At 43.7% G+C, this 15,114-nt stretch overlaps 1 protein-coding gene across 1 annotated transcript in view; it reads left to right on the plus strand.

Moving 5' to 3' along the window:
- SLC49A4 (solute carrier family 49 member 4) overlaps positions 1-15,114 on the plus strand; it is a 90,348-nt gene that overhangs the window by 18,670 nt on the left and 56,564 nt on the right. The window lies entirely within an intron of this gene.

The raw sequence follows: 15,114 nt of genomic DNA on the forward strand, positions 1-15,114 counted from the left end.
AATCTGATCCAAATAACTATATAGAAGGAAAAATGATACAATGCACGTATATTTGCAAATTGTAATTGATACAGTAGTGATGTCCTGTGTATTGGTTTCATCAGTTCACACTGAAAAGAAGATCTCCTTAATGTATAGGAGAGCCGTGGTGGCGCAGAATGCAGTATTGCAGACTAATTCACTGCTCACTGCCAGTAGCTGTGCACAAAATCTGGTTCTCCACAGGTAGTTTACCTATGAGAATATTAACAAAATGGTCTGAAGTGTGAAATTTATCATTCCTCTTAATGAAACAAGTACCTATATAATACTGTATCTTTATGACCTAGTTATTAATTTTAAGTTTCCTTAGCTATGAGTTTAATTCATTTGTTTTTTAAGGTGCTTATATTTTTTAAACTCCAGTGAACTTTAGAATATTAATACATTTATTCATTTGAAAAGTAACACAGTATTCAGGGCACTGGCTTACTTTTCTTCATTAAAAAAAATCAATAAAGTATTTGGTATAAAAACTGTAGGCATATCTCATTCCTGTACAGAATAGGAGTGGGGGGTGATTGGTGGCATGCACATGAATACATACACATTGACACACTTTGATTATTACATCATTGAAAAGAGCTATTTTGCAATTGAATTTGTAAATGGATCCATTAAACAAAGATGCTTCATAGATTAGCCAAAAATTAAACTGACTGGTGCATCTTTTGAAGGTCTTATAAATTGCTGACTCTTAGAGGACAGAGTTAAGCACTGCATCTTTAATGCATAATAGACAAAACACAACAATAAAAACAGTGAAGATACAGGAAGAATATAGAATCCAAAAGAAACTGTGGAAAAAACCAACAATCAATCACACAACCAAAATGCTCCATCATGGATTTGCCAACAATTCTAGCTCATAGCCAGGGGATACAGCCAGATGTTAAGGACTCATTTAAATGGGGTCAGGGTAAAGGCTACGTGGATCTCAGGTGGGATGGTGTTCCAGCAATGCCATGAGAGAGAAAGTCCACTTCTTTGGGCCCCACCATTGTTTAGTTGACGAGACCTGGAAGATACCAACGTTTTGAGACATAATGGTTGGACAGGAACTATAGGAGATAGTTGCTCCCTCAAATAACCAAGCCCTATGCCTGGTAAAGAGCAACATAACCAGCAACTTGAATTTTACTGGAAGTCTACTAATAAACAGTGCAGTTCATGAAGCACAGGTAATTCATGGGCATGCTATGACCTGCCCATAAATATGCAATCCACAAAAGAGACATAGATAAGAGAAGAGAAAAGATGTAGGAACATAAATATTGAGATATAAACATCAGTGAAGTAGAAATCTGCATGAACAAGCAGTCATATTTTCCAGTAGAGTAGAGGGAGGGGTCACATGAGGGTTTTGTCACAGCCTGATTGGTCCATTAGACTGAGGGAAATTCTTCAACCTTCCTCCTCTCCCATTGGCTCCCAGTTTCCTCTCAGTCTTTTGGTCCAAGCACTGTGTATTTTGGCTCTTAGGTAGGAAAAGATTGTTTAAAATATTTATTGCAGTTTTAGATAACTTAATTGGATTGTAATTGGATATTCTAAATTCTAAATTCATAGGCTGCAGCCCAGGAGATAGTCTCCCTGTCCGGGCGGTTGGGGAGGACCCTGTGGGGCAATCCTCCTCCCCCTCCGCGGGCCAAGAGTCCAAACCAGTCCCAGGGTGTGCGAGGATGTCGGTCTCTAAACGGCAGCCTTGGGGGCTCGCAGGGCCACGTGTAAGCCAGCCTTGCCAGCGCTGTGGAAGCTCGCGAAGAGCTCCGTTTGCCGCCTGCCTCAATTATTGCTGCTGAGTCAAGCCCCGCTGTCCCCAGCAGTTAAAGGGACCGCGGCAACGTTTGGTGCCTGCGGAAGCTTGTAGAGGCTATCAGAGGCCCCAGCAGGTCTAAAGGAGCTGCGGCGCTTGAAATCCAAGCCGCGGCATTTTAAACAAGCCGCCGTAGCATTCCAGAGGAAAGATTAAATTCCGGTGGCCATTTTGAATTGCGCCACATGCGCAGGCCGTGAGCAGCCGCGTGGGGAGTTCCCACTGCAGAGACTCGTGAACAAAGAAGGGCTTCAGCAGTTGGAGGCCAGAACGTGGTGCCTCAGCATTTTACCCAGCAGCAAGTGTTTGAAGACACGTGAGTGGGGCGATGGCGGCTCAACCTGACGCAGGCCCTTCTCAGGCTCCAGAGGGTTCTTCTAGATCCTTTCATCATACAACCAGATTAGCTCCTCAGGATCCTGGTCCCTTTCAGGAGGATCTTGAAGACTTAGAGCATCTGCCTGAAAGCATTAAGAGGCTTATCTCGGCTGCCATCTCTCGTGGCATCGCACAAAGAGATAGGGTCCCCCATTCCAGGGCCCCGGGGCTACTCAGACACCACCTCTCCAGGGCCTCATGCCCGTCAGTTGTAAGCGAAGGCTCTACCCGAGGGGAAGACAACTACAATGACATGGGGTTTTCTGAGGATGAGGATTCCACCCCCTCCGGATCCTCCTTCATCCTTGGCCTTGGTCCCACCAGCAATGTTTAAACCTCTCTTGCACAAAGCAAGGAAGACCACTAAGATTGGGACTGGGGACCCTACGGTCCCCCCCACCCCCGGGATCCCGATATGGCAATGTTCTCCAATACAGCTACAAACAAGGCAGAAATTCCAGCCCCTCCCTTCTTCTTGGAGGTTGTTAAAAATCAGTGGGCACGTCCCTCCAATTTTTCTAACCTAGGCAGTAACGATCGCCATTTCTACAATGTAGAACAGACCTTTGCCCAGGCTCTCCAGCTGCCCAGCATTGATACCCCAATAGCAGCCTTGGTTTCCTCCTCCCCGGTAGTCTTGGGAGATGCGGCCGATAAGATGAAGCCGGAGGACAAACGGGCAGAGCTAACATTGCGTAAAAATTTTAATGCCTCTGCCTGGGCAGTCAAGTCAGTGGCTGCTGCCTCCTATTTTAACCGTACTACAGTTATGTGGCTTCGCCAGCTTCAGGATCGCATTCCGATCCAGGATGAGCATCTGGATCAAGACATAACTAAAATCATAGCTGCCTCCCAGTTCTCGGCAGACGCAACCTTGGATGCGGTGAGATTTGCCTCCAGTGCCTTGGCCACCTCTGTCACCTCCCGTCGCCTTTGTGGCTCCGCAACTGGCAGATGGACAATAAGGCTAAGTGGGCCCTGGCGGCAGCCCCCTATTTGGGGCCAAATCTCTTTGGGGAGACCCTGGATCCAATCTTAATTGAGAACAAGGATAAGAGAAGGTCCTCCCTTCCAATGCAAAGAAAGCAGAGGCCCGTCCGGCCCCTTACCGCAAGTCATCCTTTAGGGCTCCCGATCAGGATTATCAGCAGAGGTACAATTCCTTTAGATTGGAGAGGCAGTACTCACGCCCCTTCTATCAAGACTGCAACAGGTTCCAAGGTCAGGCCAGACGGCCCTTTTGAGGGGGGGCCGCCCCTTCCGCAGGGGAAAGTGACTCGAACCCGTTCCTTCCCATAGGCGGCCATCTAGCAAGTTATGCGGATCAGTGGGATAAAATCACCTCCGACGCCTGGGTCAGGGCCACCATTCGACATGGCCTTCGGCTGGAGTTCCTCTCCCACCCCCGAGGCTTTTCAGAATGTTCCCTTCCTCCTGGGATCTGGAACGCCGGCGCCTGATGGATCTCGCCATAACACATCTTCTCGAGATCCAGGCGATAGAATCCGTGCCACCAGCAGAATGCGGGTGGGGCCACTACTCTAACTTGTTCGTGGTCCCGAAGAGCTCGGGGGCTGGAGGGCGATTCTGGACCTCAAGCGCCTAAATCAGTATCTGGTTTACAGGCGTTTCAAAATGTCTTCCCTGAAGTCCATCCTCCAGGGCATCCGTCGGGGGGATTATCTGGCATCAGTAGACCTGACCGAGGCCTATCTCCACATTCCCATCCTTCCATCCCATCACAAGTACCTGAGGTTCTTGCACGGGGACCTCCACTTCCAGTACCGGGCCCTCCCATTCGGGCTGGCCTCGGCATCCCGCACGTTCACAAAGGTCCTGGCGGCGTTGGCAGCTCACCTGCACACGGTGCCGGTGAGACTCCAATGCTATCTAGACGACATCCTAGTCCAGGCGAGCTCCCGTCCCCTAGCATTAGCTCACCATCCAATGTCTCCAGTCCCTGCGGTTCTCCGTGAATTTTGCCAAGAGTCACCTTTCCCCGTCCATGCAGATCCTCCACCTGGGGACAGTTATAGATTCAGTGTCAGGAGTAGTCCAGCTCTCCCAGGATCGGTTGGCCAGCCTCCGGCGCCTGGTGTCCACAGTCCGAAGAAGTCGGTCAGTTTCCATCCTCACCTTGTCTCAGCTATTTGGCAAGATGGTATCATGCATCGGAATAGTCCCGTGGGCCTGTCTCCACCTATGAGCTCTCCAGTGGGCCCTGATCCCCTTCCAGAAGAGGAAGTTGAGCAACTCCCTCCCGGACCATTTGGCTTCCAGCAGAGGTCCGGACGTTCATCCAGTGGTGGCTATCCCCGGCACTACAACAAGGCTGCTCGTTCTGGGAGCCGGACAGGGTGACTGTAATGACAGACGCCAGCCTCTTCGGTTGGGGGACCCTCATGGGCTCCAGGATGGCACAGGGCCGTTGGTCCACCTCAGATCTCAGGCACAACATCAACTGGCTGGAGCTGAAGGTGGCGCGTCTCGCCCTCCGACAGTTCAAGGACCTGGTGCAAGGACGACATGTGCTGTTGCTGACAGACAATGTCACCATGAAGGCACACACCAACCGTCAGGGGGACACTCACTCTCGGGCTCTCCTGCTGGAGGCTCTGAAGATCAGCTCCTGGGCAGAGAAACACCTTGCCTCCCTGGTCTTGGAACACATCTCAGGGGAGGCCAACCACCAAGCAGACTGGTTGAGCCGAGCGACTCTCGACAATGGTGAATGGCAACTACTGCCCGAACTGTTCCAGAATATATGCCAGAGGTTCGGTACCCCACAAGTAGACTTGTTTGCCACGCCTGCCGACATGCAGCTGCCGAGATTCTTTTCCCGGTTCCAGACACGCACGGCGGAGGCCACGGACGCCCTCCGGAGCAGGTGGCCCCCAGGCCTTCTGTATGCTTTCCCTCCCATCCACCTCATCCCGGGGACAGTCGGGAAGATAGTTTCAGAGGGGGCCCACGTTATCCTGCTAGCCCCCTATTAGCCCAGGAGACCGTGGTTTGCGGACCTAGTTCAGCTTTCAGTTTCCCAACCATGGAGGATTCCTCGGGAGGAGGTTGTTCTGTGTCAGGGGGTCCTGATCCATCCGGAGCCCCAGTGGCTCCACTTGACCGCCTGGCACTTGAACGGCGGATCTTGAGGTCGGCTGACCTCTCCTCCAGGGTCATAGACACCATAGAGGCCTCCAGGCGGCCGTCAACTACCCGGATCTATAATTCCACTTCCAACGTCCTGGACTTCCTACAGAAGGGTTTGGAGGACGGCTTGTCTCACAATGCTCTTCGCCGTCAGGTGGCCGCCTTGTCCACCGTCTTGCGGGGGAGGGATCCCACTCCCTTTCTCATTCCTCCCTAAGTAAACGCTTCCTCAGAGGGGTGGCGAACCTCAGGCCACCCACCATCCATAGATTCCCTACATGGGATCTCCCTCTGGTCCTCAGGGCATTGACGGGGGCTCCCTTTGAGCCTCGCCGTACGGTCCATCTGAGGTTTCTTTCCCTGAAAGTGGCATTCCTAGTGGCTGTCAAGTCAGCTAGACGGATTTCGGAACTGGGCACTCTCTCGTCCAGGGACGACCTCTGTCTGTTCCATCAGGATAGGGTGGTTCTTCGCCTTGATCCCACCTTTCTTCCAAAGGTGAACACCCCTTTCCATAGGGCTCAGGAGATTATCCTGCCCAATTTCTGCCCGGCCCCTTCACACGAAAGGGAATGTCTCTGGCACCGGTTGGACATCCGCCGTGCCTTATGTATTTGCCTCAGGCAGACGTCAGAGGTCCGCAGGTCAGAGGCCCTGTTTGTTTCCTTTCAGCCAGGGTCCCTGGGGGCCAGGGTATCTTCTGCAACCATCGGCCAGTGGCTGTGGCAAGCCATAGTAGCGGCCTACGAAGTGTCAGGCCAGGTTTCCCCGACAGGCATAACGGCTCATTTGACTCGAAGCGCTGCTACCACTGCGGCATGGGCCACTAGGGCCCCGTTCGAGGACATCTGTCGGGCTGCCACCTGGGCGTCCCCGACCCCCTTCATATGTCACTACCGACTGGACGCGTACGCGTCAGCGGAGGCGTCCTTCGGACGGCGAGTCCTTCAGCGAGTGGCGGCCATCCCTCCTCCTGGGCCCTAGGAGTTTCCCTCCCTGGGACATAGCTTGGGTATGTCCCTCATGTGACCCCTCCCTCTACTCTACTGGAAAAAAGAACGTTGGTCTTACCTGAATGTGTCTTTTAAGTAGAGTAGAGGGAGAGGTCACTACCCACCCTAGTTAGTTGTAGGGCCGGGCTTAGAGGAGAGCCGGGAGGTTCCTGGGTCTTCTTGTATTTGACTACAGATGCGGAACTTCGACATCGAGGAAACTGGGAGCCAATGGGAAAGGAGGAAGGTTGAAGAATTTCCCTCAGTCTAATGGACCAATCAGGCTGTGACAAAACCCTCATGTTACCCCTCCCTCTACTCTACTTAAAAGACACGTTCAGGTAAGACCAACGCTCTTTTTTCTACTACAAGCATTAAACTTTAGGAACATTTGTTAGCTTCAAAAAGTTATGCCATTAGCATACTGGGGGTATTGATTTTAAAATGTCTTATGTTTTATCTTAAGAAGGAAAACTTCATAATTAGACCTCTGTAAATCTAGAAATGTATGTGGCATGGAGTGCAGATGCTGAAAAATAGATTATAGCATTGGTTAGCACATTGAACTAGCTCAGAGAGAAATGCCCCTTTAAAGATTTAATAATCATTTTAAGCATTTTGCTGTCGATTGCAGCTGTAGCAGCCAAATTAGAAGAATCCTACCATAATCTTTTAAGTAATCTTCATCTATTAGTGGACTGGTTAAAAAAAAGGACCCTGTTTCACTAATCCAACAGCCCTGGATAAAGTGGCAGCGGCGGGATGCAACTAGTGACTGGAGGGAAAGGCTGGCATATATTAGCCAATTGAAGTGGAGGCATTGCCTGGAAGAAATAAAACCCAGTAGCCATATGGCCCAGTGCCATTTTTGCCTGGAGAGATTAGAAAACACTACTTTTGATTATGCAACAAAAAAAGATCAGCAGAGGCTGCCTTCACAATAGGCAAGAGGCCGGCTGAGAACCACAGCATGCATTCCCACATTCAGGAATTGATAAGCTCACATACTGAAATGAACAGGATATGCAGATGAGTCCTACGACCTACGTGATGCATTTAGATTGGATTCCAAAATGTATTTTGGTGCACACAGGACCAAAATGTAGCATCTGTTTTTGAAATAGCAATGCCTTCTCCCAGGATCCTTGCTACAAAGAGGCAGTCATGTAAAATCTTGGGAAAATGCTGGAAGTGCTTCGAAGTGTTTTGGGCTGTTGCTGTGTGTCATGTTCCAGCACGCTCCGAAGCACATTTTGGAATTAACTGGGAAAGACTGCACATCTCTTGCAGAGATTACTAGTGCAAAGAAGGGATACCCTGGAGGATATGACTGAAGATTAGCTACTGCAACAAACAAGCTGTGTGCCTGTGAATTTCATCCTATTGTAACACCTACATGAGGCTTTTCTTTTTTTCTTTCTACTTTTATATTTTCTCCACCTCACATTGATCATTTCCTACTCCCTCCGCCCCCCACCCCCCGCCGTTTCCCACAGAAGGAGGTAGGGGTGTTGATAGATATTTGAATGTTGCTAAATATAAGAATGAATGCTTGGCATATGCATATGGTGGTCAGTTATGTCTGCATGTTGGGTCTCTTGCTTGTCAAGCAATTCATATGAATTAGTAGTTAATTCATGGGCTTTGGTATAGTGGTTCAGGCATCAGGGCAGAAAGTGGGAGGCTGAGGTCTAGTCCTGTCTTAGGCACAAATCTACATTATGAACTTTAGCCAGACCTTTTCTCTCAACCCTAGGAAGAACCACATCTGAAATTTGACAAGAAAACTTGGCCAAGAGTCCGACACAAATGACACACACAGATATACACACATTATAGTGGTATCTTAATACTTGTCATTAATTGGTTCCCAGAAAGTGCAACAAGTACTAAAAACAATGAGTTCCAAACAAATCACGTGACTCACCATGTGATCTTTTGTTTCAGCTGGGACGAACTTTCTGTCTGTCCCGTTTCCTATTCTAGCACGGGTGACTTCCTGTCTGCCCTCTGCAGCTGACCACTGTTTCCTTTTGCAGCAACATTCTCAGCATGATCAACTTCCTATCCCATTCTCCACAGCCATCACCCCTCTTCCTATTGCACACCGAGTACCAAACAAACACCTTTTCTTTCCCCCTTCTTTTCTACACTCTTCCATTCCATTTCCCTCCCCTATTTTTCCAATTATTTGCTTTTGTATTTTATATTATAAACTAATAAAAGGGACAATTAAAAAAAGAGTACGGAACAAATGACGAGTACTGCAACATTTCATGTCAAACTAAGTCGAGTACCAAATTTGACAAGTTTTGAACCAGTCGAAAGCGAGATATCAGTGTAATAAAATTTTCCTTTGTGGGAATATGTGTTTGGCAGATACATATATGAGTTTATTCGCACACAAGGATACACAAATATTCCATGCATACATTTATTGCATAGGAACAGAGAAATTCTAAGGTTGTTATTTTGCTGGAGCTGGCTTTACATAGTATCTTTGTCAGGATTATCTTACTACTCTTCTTTTTGGGGAAATCCTCTTAAATTCAGAGTTGTTTTTCTTTGAAGTAAATGCAGTTGATATTTAAGAAAGAGCTCCCTGTGTTTCAACATCTAGTAACTTCTTGCTTAATTGTCTGTTGACCAGACAAGTGGCTATTTACCAAACACTTCTTGATACTTATATGTATTGTATTCATATTAAAGAAAACTTGCCCACTAAGTCATTTAAACGCTCCTTTGTCTATCTTTAAAATAATTGTTTACTGTTTACTTGTTTTGTTTTGGAAAATGTTTGGATGATCTCCCCCCCCCCCCTTATCTCAGTGTAGCTCTGATTCCCCATGCCAATGTCTTTTGAACTTAGATGCAACTTTGACCAAAGAAACATTTTCAAGAGGTTGACAGTCTGCAATAACACAGTATTATGATGTGAAAGTCTGAGAAAATTTGTCATTGTATTGTCAGAGGTCTTGCTGTATCATTATGCTGTTGCATTTTCACTGTCAGAATGTTGACAGAAATGCCATGGAATTGGCCTGTAATGGCAGAATTTGCTTTATTGCAAATCTTTGGCTCTTGCTTGACAAGTTGTCAGTCAAATAGTTTCTAAATAACAAGATTTTCAGAATTGAAAGCCCACTGCATTTTGGACTCCTTAAAGTTTTCAGTAAAATAACAACATTAAGGATGGCCAAATGCATTTGAGCCAAGTTATTCATGCTCAGCATCAAAACCTTTCTGAATTGAAATAGTTTGTGTCTGCTTCTCTGTCTCGGTCTCTCTCTCCCCAATTTAAGAGTAGTTCCTCATTCAAGTCATAATGCCTCTGCATAAAAGTATTTTCACCTTGCAAAAAGGAGTAAATGTTCTCGCGTTATTCATGTAGTACTGTATTATCAATAAGCACAATTATTTGCCGACCACCCATGATATATTGTGGTCTAGTTATGTTGAAAATCAATCCCAAGTATGTGTATATATGTGTGTGTGTATGTGTGTATGTATGTATGTATCTATGTGTGTGTGTATGTATATATGTATGTATGAAGGGGAAGATGTTCCTTTCGCAAAAAAATAACCCATCTTATTCTTTTAAGGAGAATGAAGATTGGTCTTAGTTTGACTATAAATAAATCATGATTGCTATCTGTCGTAAATTAATATTGGATACCATATTGCATATATGGTTCTATACCTACGTATAATGCTCATTAGATTAAAGTAAAGGGTTTGGTAAAGAACATAAATTTCTTCCCTAAGGATATAATGACAGAATTGACTTTTCTTTTAGAAAAATGTGAAACTACACAACATGATGCAAAGCTTTGTTTTAAGAATTTTTTTTCAAATTTAATTCTAGTTTTTCTACTTTCTTGGGTTTTAATCCAATCTAGTATGGTGATTAAAGGGTTGGATTGACAATGGAGACAGCCAGGGTCAAGTCCACCCTGAATCAGAGAAATACACTGAGTGACATTGGGCCAGTTAATCCAATTTAATAGCAAAATAAAACAATGTTCACAAAGTAAAAAAAAAAAAGATTTTTGACTGGTATAGACCATATTCCTGGAGTCTTCTTTGTTCATAGAGAAGTGAAAATAGCTAAATGAACACTCACTTCAGGTCCCTTCAAATAAACTCTCACCCAGATGGCGTACCAGAAGCTGTTAAAATATCTGATTCTTCTCCCCAGCTTGTGTGGTTCGAATCCCACTATGTGAACTTGACTGTGTGATATATTTTGGTGTGGTTGACTGTATATGCCCGTGATGGCGAACCCATGGCACACATGCCCACAGGTGGCACGCAGAGCCCTCTCTGTGGGCACGCGAGCCATTGCCCTAGCTCAGCTTCACCGGCCAGATGGTTTTCGGGTCTCTGCCGCACATGCGTGGGGGGAGGAGCATGGGGGGTGTCACAAGCGCATTGCATTATGGGTGCTCCCACATGCACGCACGCTTTCGGCATGCGATTACAAAAGAGTTAGCCATCACTGATATATGCCATCTTGTTTAATATTTTCTATATGATTGTATATTCATTTTTCTCTTTTTATATTATATCTTGAGCCACCCACAGTCAAACTGGAGACAGGTGGTGCTTAAATCAAACAAACAAATGAAAACAGCAGCTGAATTTAATGTACTGCCAAGCCAGCATTTTTAAACCAAAATTTGTTCATTACACGATGGAAAACATTTTCCTTGCAGGACAAATTTGAATCCTCTGCAGGACAACTTTGGGAATAATTTTGTCCCCAAGTAATGAGCTACAATGAAACAGAAGCTGGTTTGTCATTCTCGAGGGGGAGGGGAGGGAATGCAATGGAGAGTGGTGTTAGTTTCATTTATTTTCTGAAATTCACAGAGGAGTTCAGCTCAAAGACCTCTTCTACATTCCTTCATTTCTGACAAACTCAAAAGGTCCTGCAATGATTAATAATTATTATTGATTATTAATAATCTAATATTATGGAATTACCACGTGTCTACTATGAGTAAGCAAACTATGTGTCTGAGTGTTTCTGCTTGTGCGGTATTACAGTTTTTTAAAAAAATCCAATTTTTCAACAACATGTATTTGTTGCATTTTAGAAAGCAAATATAATCTACTCATCCTGGCTAATTTGGTATACTATTTTTATTAAATTTTTAAATAAATAAAAAATGTGGTGATTCAGCCATTTTTCTTCCTTTTCTGTTCCAAAGACAAATAAGTAGATGTTTCATCTTGCCTTTAAGAGGCCAGCACATAAAAACTCTGCATTACTAACAGGCAAATATTAGCACAAACAGTGTGTCGTTGCTACCTAGCCTCCACCCCATGCCTCTTGACAAATTGACTTTAGACTTGATGAAATACAATGATGATTTACGTAGCTCAAAAGTTTTGATGTATTCATACACAGTTCACTTCAGCTCTTTGAAGCAAATCTTGCTTTCCCAGTTTAATACTAAAAGTAAAGTTAATGCAAAATGGATGCTAAATAAAGGCCTTTGGTATGAATACTAAACTTACTAAAATAAAATAAGAGCCTCTGTCTCAAGGGAAAGGTTAAATAATTGATTATTTCATAACTCTGTTCAAACGGCCTCATATTGTCTTCCATGATTTTGCCCTCAAGCATATTATGAAAAACCCTAGTCTTGAACTCTCACTACTCCCCACATTGCTTGAGATCTAAAAATAATTAAATGAAAATTGGAAAATTCACACACAAACCTAAGAGCAGAGCCCTGAGTACAGGAATTGATCAAAATGCTACTCTTAGTTTGACCATATTTAAAAATGCTGTTTTTTTTTCTTCCTTTTGGAGCAGATAGCGAACAAAACTGTCTTTCAATCTTCATCTTTCATATAAAAGGCATTTAACATTACCGACTTAAATTGCAGTGTGAGATGTGAAGAAAAATGCAGTTGCTTTTTTACTCCTTCTGGACAACATAAACAAGGGGAGGAGGAATAACCGTAATAAATATTTTAAATCATAAAGCAGTTTTTGGAGTGGGTGATGGACTATATGAAAAACTTATGATAGCCTTTTCAGGGTGAAATCTGCTACAGGGAACAGAAGGCGCAGATGGCAAAATGTGTACAGGTCCTATTGGATTCATATTTCTGTCAGTTATATTAGCCACGGCAAATTTGGCTCTCCCATTAGTAATAGATTGCTATGTATGTAAAGCTATATTTTGAATAACTTCTTTCATTTTGTCTCTAAAAAGATAAGGTAAGTGATCTTACCCCCAAGCGGAAAGCAGTTTAATTCAGAGTTCACAAATCAGTGAAATTGATTCAAATGCATGGTAGAGAGATTTTATCTAGACAGTGTATTTCACAGTGTCTATCCCACAAATATGAAACATTTGGAATGCATAAAAAGCAGTAAAAATGGTGAAGTCTAGTGGTAGGTATAATGCAAAATTTTCTGTTTATGGAAAGAACCTGGAAAAGAAATAGCTGTAAATTGAATCTCTTCCACTCTGTGCTAAGCTTATCCAATCCCCAGCATTACTTCTTCCTTGCTTGAGGTTACTAGTATAAATGGACTCCCATCTTCAATTGATAAATGAATAAAGGGCTGTAATAGATAAGAGTTCAATGATATACTGCAGACTGAAGTTACCAAGAGTACCTAGTTCTGTAAACATTACTCAGAAAAGGAACAACAGAAAACCAAGATTTAATATGCTGCAGAATAGATAATTGTAAAATTTACTATCAATAGTGCCAGATAATAAACTGTAAATTTCATGCAACAGGATTGTCAAGAACTGGCACTAAAAATTAACATTGACATGCAGTGACAGTAAGAGCCTATTAATACTATATCCTGTCTCTCAAGGGAAACAGCCAAATCAGTCATTCAGTTCCCATGTAAAAAGCACACGTGTTGCCATCCTGCATATCTGATACCATCACATGCAACAAGAATGTATGTATTTATTTATTATTTCCTTTTACGGCCACCTGACCTGAGGTCTCTTACAATGCAACCTCTGGGTATGAACTGAAAAGCCAAAGCCAAGAGATTTTTCTCTGTTGTTTTCAGCAATCCCAGAGCAGTCCAAGATTTTACTAGAGAGTAACTGATCATCACATTATTCAAAACCCATAGCTAGTTATTTGAACAGTTTGCTTGGAAGTCATGCTTCTGTGACCTTGGTCTGATCCTGCACCCGGAGCTTAGTTTTTCCACATGTCAGAATGGCCAGCTGACATTGTAAGCCTTCTTGCATTGAGCTGCTACTTCTTAGAAGCAACTCCTACTCAAATTATTTTCACATAGTTCTTAAAAAAAATTTCAGGACCTTTATGAAATTGGAAGAGCCAGTGTTTGCAGTATTGCTGTACGCAATGCAGGTAGTCCTAATATACAACCATTTATTTACAGACTGTTGAAGTTACAATGGCACTAAAAAGTGACATGACCATTTTTCACACTTCTGACCATTTGCAGCATCCCCATGATTATGTGATGAAAATTTGGACGCTTGGCAACTGGTTCATATCTGTCACCGTTGCAGTGTCCCGGGGTGTCATATGATCCCCTTTTGTGACCTCCTGGCAAGCAAAGTCAACAGGGAAGCCAGCTTCACTTAACAACCATGTTGCTAGCTTAACTGCAGTAACTCACTTAGCAACTATGGCAAGAAAGGGCACAGCATGGGACAAAACTCACTTAACAACTATCTTGCTTAATAACAAAGTTTGAGTTTAATTGTGGTCATAAGTCAAGGACTTTTGGTACTGGTTTAAATTACAATAGAGCTGGGATTGTATGTCTGTGTCTGTGTGCACATGCACAGCAAGGATACTTGGAGATATGAAGAGAGCTGTATGTCAGAAGCAACAGAACCTCCGCTTTAGATGCTTCAGTTGGTTTTCCTATCCCTTTAGTGTTCTGCTTCAGGCAATGGAGTATCTTCAACCAGGAGAGAGAGACAGAGAGAGGGGGGGGAATAGGGAAAGAGAGACAGAGACACAGAGACAGAGAAATAAGGAGAGAAAGAGCATATTACTGCATTCAGACCCCAACAAGACGATTATGAGACTAAGCAGTTACGTAGTTTAATCCATTTCATTGGTTCGAGGTTTCTTGGTCTGGAAGGTTTGCAAATTTCTTTAATTCTTTTGTTCTTTATTGATTGCTTCTCTTTTTTACTTTTGAAAACAAGAGTGTGATGTAATTTCCTCCTCCCCTTTTTCGGGTTCCTTTTATGTATGTTGCAAAAATGTACTATGTAACATTATCACTAATATTGCAAAAATAATGAAAACTGATGCTTTTCAGTGTTCTGTATTAGCATTTGCTATTGACTTTGTTTTCATCAAAGTCTTGAAATCTGTATACACTGTTTTGGTTTTACATAATTCAATTGTCGTTTGTTTAATGCATGATGTGAGTAAAAATTACAGTTAACACATGGCTAAAAATGATTATGCCTCACATATTCATCAGATGTAGATATCCTTATTCGAATATACAATATAGTTCCAGTCTGGAATGACATTTTTTTGAAACTATTTCTTAATTAATAGGTTTCTCTATATTAGAGTCTAATATATAATTACTGAATACTAATCTGTCCTTGGAGAGCAGGTAAAATGATTCACTTGACAGCAAATATTGAAAATTCTGGGTCCTCACATGAGACAACATTAATAATACAAAAGAGGAAGAGGAGGAAGCTTTATTTTAATGGCTAGTGCCTACAACCTCAGCAAAATAAT

The sequence above is a fragment of the Natrix helvetica genome (genome assembly GCF_964273705.1).
Source record: "Natrix helvetica genome assembly, chromosome: 1".
NCBI classification, from domain to species: domain Eukaryota; kingdom Metazoa; phylum Chordata; class Lepidosauria; order Squamata; family Natricidae; genus Natrix; species Natrix helvetica.